The following is a 9,274-nucleotide window of genomic DNA, read 5'->3' as shown; positions in this document are numbered from 1 at the left end:
AAGGGTTTTGGGTGCTTTGACATGTGCGGTTTTTTGCACCCTGGAGGGACTGACCCTCTAATGGCTAGCCAATTCCTAGAAATAGTAAAGGACTCACCTACTTTTTTTTTTTTACCTTTATTGGTAAACCTAGTAAAGTTTACCTTTTACATGTAAGTCAAGTAATCCAGAGTCCATACCCCAACTATCTCCTCTACTAAGCTGTCACTGGGCTTTCACACCTAGGAGGCTGAGGCAGGAGAATCGCTCGAACCAGGGAGGTGGAGGTTACAGTGAGCCAACATCGTGCCACTGCACTCCAGCCTGGGTGACAGAGAAAGACTCTGTCACAAGAAAAAAAAAGGAAAGAAAAATTTGTATGTTTAGTAGTGACAGGGTTAAGCCATGTTGGCCAGGCCAGGCTGGTCTTGAACTCCTAAACTCAGGTGGTCTGCCCACCTTGGCCTCCCAAAATGCTGGGATTACAGGCATGAGCCACTGCACCCAGCAAGACTCCATCTCAAAAAGAAAGAAAGGAGGAGGAAAGAAAAAGAAAGAAAGAAAGAAAGAAAGAAAGAAAGAAAGAAAGAAAGAAAGAAAGAAAGAAAGAAAGAAAGAAAGAGAAAGAAAGAAAGAAAGAAAGAAATTTAAATTTCCACAGCACGCTTAAACCCTGGAAAAATCTGTAAGGTAAGCGTAAGCAATTGCCCTTTGCCCCAGCCTGTTTTTCTGATCTGGAAGGATGGTAATCCATCTGTTGACTTTCTCTTTGTTTTGAGATGGAGTCTCTCACTGTTGTCGCCCGGGCTGGAGTGCAGTGAGCCTTGGCTCACTGCAACCTCTGCCTCCTGGGTTCAAGCAATTCTCCTGCCTCAGCCTCCCAAGTAGCTGGGATTACAGGTGCCTGCCACCATGCCCAGCTAATTTTTTTTGTACTTTTAGTAGAGACGGGGTTTCATTATGTAGGTCAGGCTGGTTTCAAACTATTGACCTCAGGTGATCCACCTGCCTCGGCCTCCCAAAGTGCAGGGATTACAGGTATGAGCCACCATGCCTGGCCCCATCTGTTGACTTTCAATCTTCTACTGCTTTTCTTTTCTTTTTTGAGACAGAGTGCCCACTCTGTCACCCAGGCTGGAGTGCAGTGATGCAATTTCAGCTCACTGCAACCTCTGCCTCCTGGATTCAAGCAATTCTCCTGCCTCAGCCTCACGAGTAGCTGGGATGACAGGAGCGTACTTCCATGTCTGGCTAATTTTTGTATTTTTAGTAGAGATGGGGTTTCACCATGTTGGCCAGGCTGGTCTCAAAATCCGGACCTCAAGTGATCTGTCCACCTTGGCCTCCCAAAATGCTGGGATTACAGGTGTGAGCCACTGCACCTGGCCTGCTTTTCTTTTTTAAGCTTACATTTATTGAGTGCTTTGTGTGTGCCGGATATTCTGCATAGACCCTGACAGTTCTTGGAAATTTTTTCCTAGTAACACGCACACACACACACACCCCACACCATCCTTGGACCAAGCATTAGAGTTTGTACTAGTGTGAAAGGATTTTGTTAACATTTCAAAGTTTCGCTTTATTGTTCATTAATCGTCGCATTAATCCTATTAGGTACTATTATTATTATTCCCATTTAACTGATAAGAAAAAAAACTGAGGTTCAAAAAGGCTCATTACTTGCCCAAGATCATAATAAGTAAATGAATTCAATGGCAAGCTGCGATTAGAACTCAGAAACATCTAACTCCAAAACTTACAAAGCTAGGCCTTACGTGTTTTATGATTTGTGGTCCCACATCAGGAGAGTTACTGTCTACCTGGGGTAAGACATTTAGCCAAAGGAAAATACATTACTTGCTATGCTTGTTCAGTTTCCTTTGGACAGGACCAGAAACTAGCTGGCCTTAGAGGTCAGCACTGAGGTAAGTTCCAGGAATGGAGTGAGTCAGGGAAAGTATCCAGATCTTTCATTAGTGGACAAAATCCAAAAGGCAAGTACCAATATTGGAGCCAAAGAAGGGAGCTCTGGTCATTTCCAGAGAAGCCATATCAGTATCAGATACCAGGGGCAAGTGCGAGGCTAGATATAGGAAATGAGACACAAGGTCCAGAGCCCCAGAAATCAGAAAGATGTTAGGGAGAAAGAGGAAGAGACAAGAAGAGGTAAAAAACCTCCAAAATATAGACCAAGAACAAAGGCAGGTGTAGGGAGTTTGAATTCGATTCTAAAGAAGAAGGAAATAAGACAGCTTAAGACTGCAGGCTGTGGCTAGAGAGCGGTAATTGGGAATGCCTTTATGGAACCAGTGATGATGGGGTTTGAGCTGGCCCTTAATGGATTGGCAAGATTAGATTAGACCAGGAAGTTATTTCAGGAAACTGGAGAAACAAATTTTGTCTATGCCTGTAAGGGAACAGCAAGCTGATATTGTGGTTGCCAACAATTTAACAAGAGACATTGCTCTGAGGCCAACTGTTCCATGAGCACTCTTTTTTTAAAAAAAGAAAAACAGTCTTGCTCTGTTGCATAGTTTGGAAGGAAGTGATCCAATGATCAGGGCTCACTGACACTTGGCTAAGTTATTTTTATATTTCGTAAAGACAAGGCGTCCCTATGTTGCCCAGGCTGGTCTTGAACTTCAGGGCTCAAGGAATCCTCCTGCCTTGGCCTCCCAAAGTGTTAATATTACAGGTGAGAACAACCATGCCTGGCCTGATGAGTACTCTTGGTCTTTAATTCCCCAGTGGTTCAAGAATTAAGTAATGGATCTGACGTCCATATTAAGGGATTGTCTGCATCTAAGCAGAGGATCCAGGCTTATGATACAGGGCTGGCTTTCTACAGATGGACACCATGACACAGGTGTTCTTCTTACAGAAACAACACTCCAATGTTTTATGGCTACATCGTATGAACTCTGGGACATTATTGTCAGTTTGTGGAGCAGGAAATCTATCTGGGAAGTTTATTGCTTTTCCTTCTTGAAGTGTTAAAATGTACATATTGCCCAAGGTATGGAGCTCTCATTAAGGTTCTCTCTGAAGGAGCTTGGACATCAATAATCAGCCAAGCTGGTCTGGGCATGGTGGCTAATGCCGTAATCACAGCTCTTTGGGAGGCCAAGGCAGGTGGATCACTTGAGCTCAGGAGTTTGAGAACAGCCTGGCAACATGGCAAAACCTCATCTCTACAAAAAAAAAAAAAAAAAAAAAAAAAAAAATTAGCAGGCCTGGTGGCACGCACCTATAGTCCCAGCTACTTGGGGGGCTAAGGTGGGAGGATCACCTGAGCCCAGAAGGTAGAGCCTGCAGTTCGTCATGATTATGCTACTGGACTCCAGCCTGGACAACAGAGTGAGACCCTGTCTCAAAAAAATAAAAGAGAGAGGACAATCTGGAAACCCCTGACTCCTAGGAAAGTCAGAATTATACCAAGTGCCTTTTTTCCTTCACATAGAAGACCATGTCCCACCTTATTCTAAATTAAACAATGAGTGAGGCTTTACTGTTGTCTTGTTGAGCTTTGGAATATGGTTCTACACTCCAGTATACTCACCTACCCTCCCACCCCAGCAAAAGTTTTAAAGTCCTATTAACTAAAACTAATTCTGAATTCAGAGATAACATCTCGGATAGTAAAAGGTGAACATGTGACAGTGTAATGCTAATTTTCTAAAGAACAGACAGAGTACAGGACATTACTTTGGGCAAGTAATGCTTTGTCAGGACATAGTGTCTCCCTTACGAAGGGAGCAATGAAGCAGCTAGAACAATGACTGGGCGGGAGCTCTGCATGAGGAGAGTGCAGGAACTCAAGAAATGTTCTTGGGTTGCTAATGATCCTGATTCTCACGAGCCAGTTGATTGCAGTTCACTGGGAAGGATTTGTATTGGTATGATACTGAGAAATATATATTTGGTCTTTGACCGTGTGTGCTGGCACACAACTCCTAAAATCCTTGGAATATTCAAAGTGATAAGTGTCTTTCATACACTGAGTTGACTCAAGGCTGGCAGTTCCTAGGTAGTTGCAGGATGGGGGCCTGGTCACCAGAAGGAACAAGGCAGGGTTAGAGGGGGTGGGACTTTCAGCCCCATCCCCCAGCTTTCAGGGAAGTGAACAAGAACTCATCCATGTGCCAAGAGAATGTCCCCAACTTCACAGGGACAAAACTGCCTCACTCAAGGACCCTTCTAGAACTCATCCTGTGTATCTCTTCATGTGGCTGTTTATTTGTGTCCTTTAAGATATCCTTTGCATTAAATTGGTCAATATAAGTATTTCCCTAGTTCTGTGGGCTGCTCTAACAAATTAATCCAACCCAAAGAGGGGGTTGTGAAAACCCCAAGTTAAAGCTGGTTGGTCAGATGTTCCAGGGGCCTAGATTCATGACTGGTGGGAAGGAGGGGGGGCGGACTTGTGAGACGGAACCCTCATCCTGTGGTTTCTGATGCTATACAGCTGGGATCCACTGCAAAACTGATTGCTTGCATGGTGTGTGGGGAGAAACTCCCACACATTTGCTCACAGAAGTCTTCTGTGTTCGTTGTTGTTGTGGTGTGAGAACAGCAGACAGATGGTTTGAGTTTTTTCTGACACAATTAGGGTTCAACAAAATATAGCAAGGCAATACCCTTTGTGCTCCTATTCCTTTTAGAAATCTTTTAAAGCAGTATGCAGGAAAAAGAAAAGTCCAAGAGCGACTAAAAGAATCTGCAGAGTAAATGAAGGCCAGGGAGGTGCCCACAACAAGCAGGTAGTCTAATTGGGATTTAGATTCTCATTAACACTAGTTTTGGGCCAGGTGCAGGGGCTGACGCCTGTAATCCCAGCACTTTCGGGGGCCAAGGCGGGCAGATCACTTGAAGTCAGGAGTTTGAGACCAGCACAGCTAACATGGTGAAACCTCATCTCTGCTAAGAATACAGAAAGTAGCTGGGCGTGGTGGTGGGAGCCTGTAATCTCAGCTACTCCGGAGGCTGAGGCAGGAGTATTGCTTGAGCTTGGGAGACGGAGGTTACAGCATGCTGAAATCATACCACTGCACTTCAGCCTGGGCAACAGAGTGAGACTCCATCTCGAAAACAAAAAACAAAACAAAACAAAACAAAACACCACTAGTCTTGGTCTTTGGTACTAATAAAAATAAAATAATAAGATAAATAAATTATTGCCAGGTGCGGTGGCTCACACCTGTAATCCCAGCACTTTGGGAGGCCGAGGAAGGTGGATCACAAGGTCAAGAGTTCAAGATCAGCCTGGCCAAGATGGTGAAACCCCGTCTCTACTAAAAATACAAAAATTAGCTGGGCATGGTGGCGGGAGCTTGTAATCCCAGCTACTCAGGAGGCTGAGGCAGAGAATTGCTTGAACCTGGGAGGTGAAGGTTGCAGTGAGCTGAGGTGGTGCCACTGCACTGGTCTAGCCTAGGCAACAGAGCGAGACTCCGTCTCGAAAAAAAAGAAGAGAGATAAATGAATTATCAGTAATACATCAGTGTGTGGACATACTACTTCCCTGTTTGACATCTTGAGAAACCATAGGCCCCAGCTGGGAGAACACGTTTGGCTCAGAGCTGTGTCTGAACCTTGTCTCCACACCTAAGGAATGGGAGGAGGCAGGCTTTTCAGCTCCTCCACTTTCCCACTCCCCAGTGCAGAGCTCAGTGAGTGACCCAGGACTGGTGCAGAGCCCGTTGTCTCATTGTCACTGGAAATGCAGCAACACAAAGACTGCTTTATTTCATTTTGTTTGAGGACTAAAAGACAAAAAGATTAAAGCACATGACACTCGTTTTAAAAACAGGAATAGAACAGATGGGGTACGGAGCATCTACAAATTATTTTATTACTCTTGGGTTGTTACCAATGTTTGCTCCTTCTCAGCACAAAAACACTAGAGACTTTAATGACAGGTGTGTACATGAGTGTGTGTGTGTGTGTGTGTGTGCGCTGACTGATGTGACATTCTCTCATTAGGGTCTTAAAGTCAACCCCGCCAGTCCTAGGCACAGTTATGAAGCAATATCATGGAGCACCTGAATACAAGTTTTGGAAGAGCCCTTTGGAATCATAGTTGCCAACTTCCTCATTTTGTAGTTGAGAATTAAAGTCCAGAGAGATGAGCTTTTTTGGAGAATCACATAGCTTGTTGATTAAGGTGAGTCATCAGCCCAGGAATCCAGCAAGATACAGTGGAAAGAACACTGGCCTAAGACCCGGGGTCTGGGTCCTTCTACCAGGTCTGCCATCCACTGGCTCACTGTATGATCTTAGATAAGTCATTTAGCCTCTCTGAGTCTCAGTTTCTTCACTTATAAAAAAGACTATAGGCTGGGCATAGTGGCTTTCGCCTGTAATCCTGTACTTTGGGAGGCTGAGGTGGGAGGATCACAAGGTCAGGAGCTCAAGACCAGCCTGGCCAACATAGTGAAACCCCATCTCTACTAAAAATACAAAAATTAGCCGGGCATGGTGACGCATGCCTGTAATCCTAGCTACTCGGGAGGCTGAGGCAGGAGTATGGCTTGAACCTGGGAGGCGGAGGTTACAGTGAGCCAAGATCGTGCCACAGCACTCTAGCCTGGGTGACAGAGTGAGACTCTGTCTCAGAAAAAAAAAAAAAAAAAAAAAACATTATAACAACTTAATACGGACCCAGCCCCAGCTTCTCTCAAAGCGTGTGTCATTCCATTTTGCATTGCTATAAAGGAATACCCAACACTGGGAAATTTATAAGAAAAGAAGTTTATCTGGCTCATAGTTTTGCAGGCTACAGACACATGGCACCAGCATCTGCTTCTGGTGAGCCTCCAGGAATCTTTTACTCATGGCAGAAGGCAAAGAGGGAGCAGGTGTGTCACATGGCAAGAGAGGGAACAGAAGAGAGAGAAGAAAGGAGGTGCTGGTCTCCTTCTAACAACCAGCTGTCTCGTGAACTAATAGAACAAGCATTCACTCATTATTACTAGGATGGCACCAGGCCATTCATGAAGGTTCTGCCCCCCATGACCCAAACACCTCCCACTAGGCCCCACCTCCAACATTAGGGGTCACATTCCAACATGAGATTTGAAAGGGACAAACATCCAAACCATATCAGTTTGTGAGAGCAAATGGGTCTGAAAAAAATAAATGATTGTGTGGATGTGGGTATGTGTGGTGTCTATACCAAAATGTAATCTGTGCACTGTTGTGGGAAGAGCTTGGGGAGAGGAGTACTAATTTGTTACAATTATTTTGGTTGGTCCATTGCAAATAATAAATCAGCTCAAACTTGCTTAGGAGGTAGGGAGGGAGGAAGGAGAAGAGAGAGAAAGAGGCAGAGGGGGAAGAACATGGTGGGGTGGAGAGAGAGAGAGAGACTGATTTTGACTTATTGATCCTGTAACAGAGAAGTCCAGAGATAAATAGATACAGCTGGATCTAGGAACTCCAGTGATGCCATCTGAGCTCACCCTCTCTCCCCCTTATCTCAATTATCCTCTTTGATGGCTCCATTATTAGGCTCTTCGTGGTGGCTCCTGGTAGATTCAGGCTCACATCACCCTTACAACTTCTAGTCTTATTGGAAAGAATTTCTTGCTTTCTTTCACCCAATTAAAATAAGGGCCTGGCCGGGCACGATGGCTCACACCTGTAATCCCAGCACTTTGGAAGGCCAAGGCAGGCCTATCAGGAGTTCAAGACCAGCCTGGCCAATATAGTGAAACCCTGTCTCTACTAAAAATACAAAAATTAGCCAGGCGTGGTGGTACACACCTGTAGTCCCAGCTACTTGGGAGGCTGAGTCAAGAGAATTACTTGAACCTGGGAGGCAGAGATTGCAGTGAGCCGAGATTGTGCCACTGTGCTTCAGCCTGGGCGACAGAGTGAAACTCCACCTCAAAAAATAAATTAATTAATTCAATAAAATAAAATAAGGGCCTAACTCTGGTCACGTGCTCATCTTTGAACCAATAACTGGCCAAGGGAAGAGTGCATGGTGACTGGCTTGTGCCTGGAACCCGGGGTGGAGACATCTTCACCCAAATAACAAAGATTGAAGTAAGTAGAGGGGGCAGTTTCCAAAAGATAAATGTGGGCACTATACCAGAATAAGGAGGAATGGATCCTAAACAGGAAAAAGATAACAGAAATTGCTCAGAGTCAGGCAAGCCTAGGTTCCCATTTTAGCTTTAGACAAAAATATTCACTTCTTTGAGCCTCAATGTCCTCTTCTGTAATATAACAGGAATAATCTTTTTCTCCAAGGGGTGCAATGAGCATTACAAAAAGTACTATAAGCCTTGTCAGGAAAGCTGAGCAACAGCTGGGAAAGGAATTAATCTGTGAAAGGAGCACGGAGCTCAACAAGACTGTACTAGAAATGTAGCAAGATGGAGAAAATCAAATTCCCCTAGTCCACTCAGGAAAAGTGCTACATATGACTGAAAGGAATATATTCATAAACAATTTGGGGTAAGGGTAGAAAACAAGAACTCAAATCCCTAATATGCCTTTGGAGAAGATACAACAATTACTCACAGGGCTTTACTTTTGTTGTAGGTATTTGCAAGTTTGTAACAAGAGTTGAATTGTGCTGGAATGTAGAGGGGACACTGAGCCTTGTTAACAACCTTCATCCTCCATCCATCTCCCCAAGGAAGCCCAGCCTCTTTTCTCACTATGTTGTCATCACATATTTAAAGAATGTGGGTTGAAGGGACGCCAGTGTTTAAAAGCAATTTAGTACATGGTCCTTAGTGGATACTTTATTGTCCCTTTATAAAAAATTGTTCTTAGGTGTGTGAGGGATGGCTGGGAACTCAAAATCATATCATGTAAGGATTATGTTGAAAGAATTGCAGATGTTTAAAAAACAGGGAACCACGGGTATGCAGAGGGACTATTGTGACTATTTCACGTATTTAAAGGCTGACATGCGGAAAAGGCTTTAGAAGTTTTGAGCAGCTCCAGAGAGTTGAACTAGCAGCCACTGGGGAATGTAGGGACAGGGAGATTTTAGGATACATGGGAAAGCACTTCAACACTTGAAGTTGCCAGCAATGAAATCATTTGCCCTGATAAGTACTAAGTTTCTTCTCAGTTCAGGTGTGGGGTGGGTATGGGAACAACCAATTGTCACAAATGCTATGGAGAGGATTCAGGTCTCCTGTGGACATTTTTGCCTGGAAAGGGGTGTAGAAAATGCAGTGTGTGCCTCGCCCACAGACTTTCCCTCAGACTTTCCATGTCAGTGTGCTCTGGCCGACTTCCACCTTCCAGCATCTGCATCATGGAGCCTGAGGGA

This window comes from Gorilla gorilla, chromosome 2 (assembly GCF_029281585.2).
Source record: "Gorilla gorilla gorilla isolate KB3781 chromosome 2, NHGRI_mGorGor1-v2.1_pri, whole genome shotgun sequence".
Classification (NCBI taxonomy): domain Eukaryota; kingdom Metazoa; phylum Chordata; class Mammalia; order Primates; family Hominidae; genus Gorilla; species Gorilla gorilla.
Note: the sequence above shows the minus strand (reverse complement) of the source record.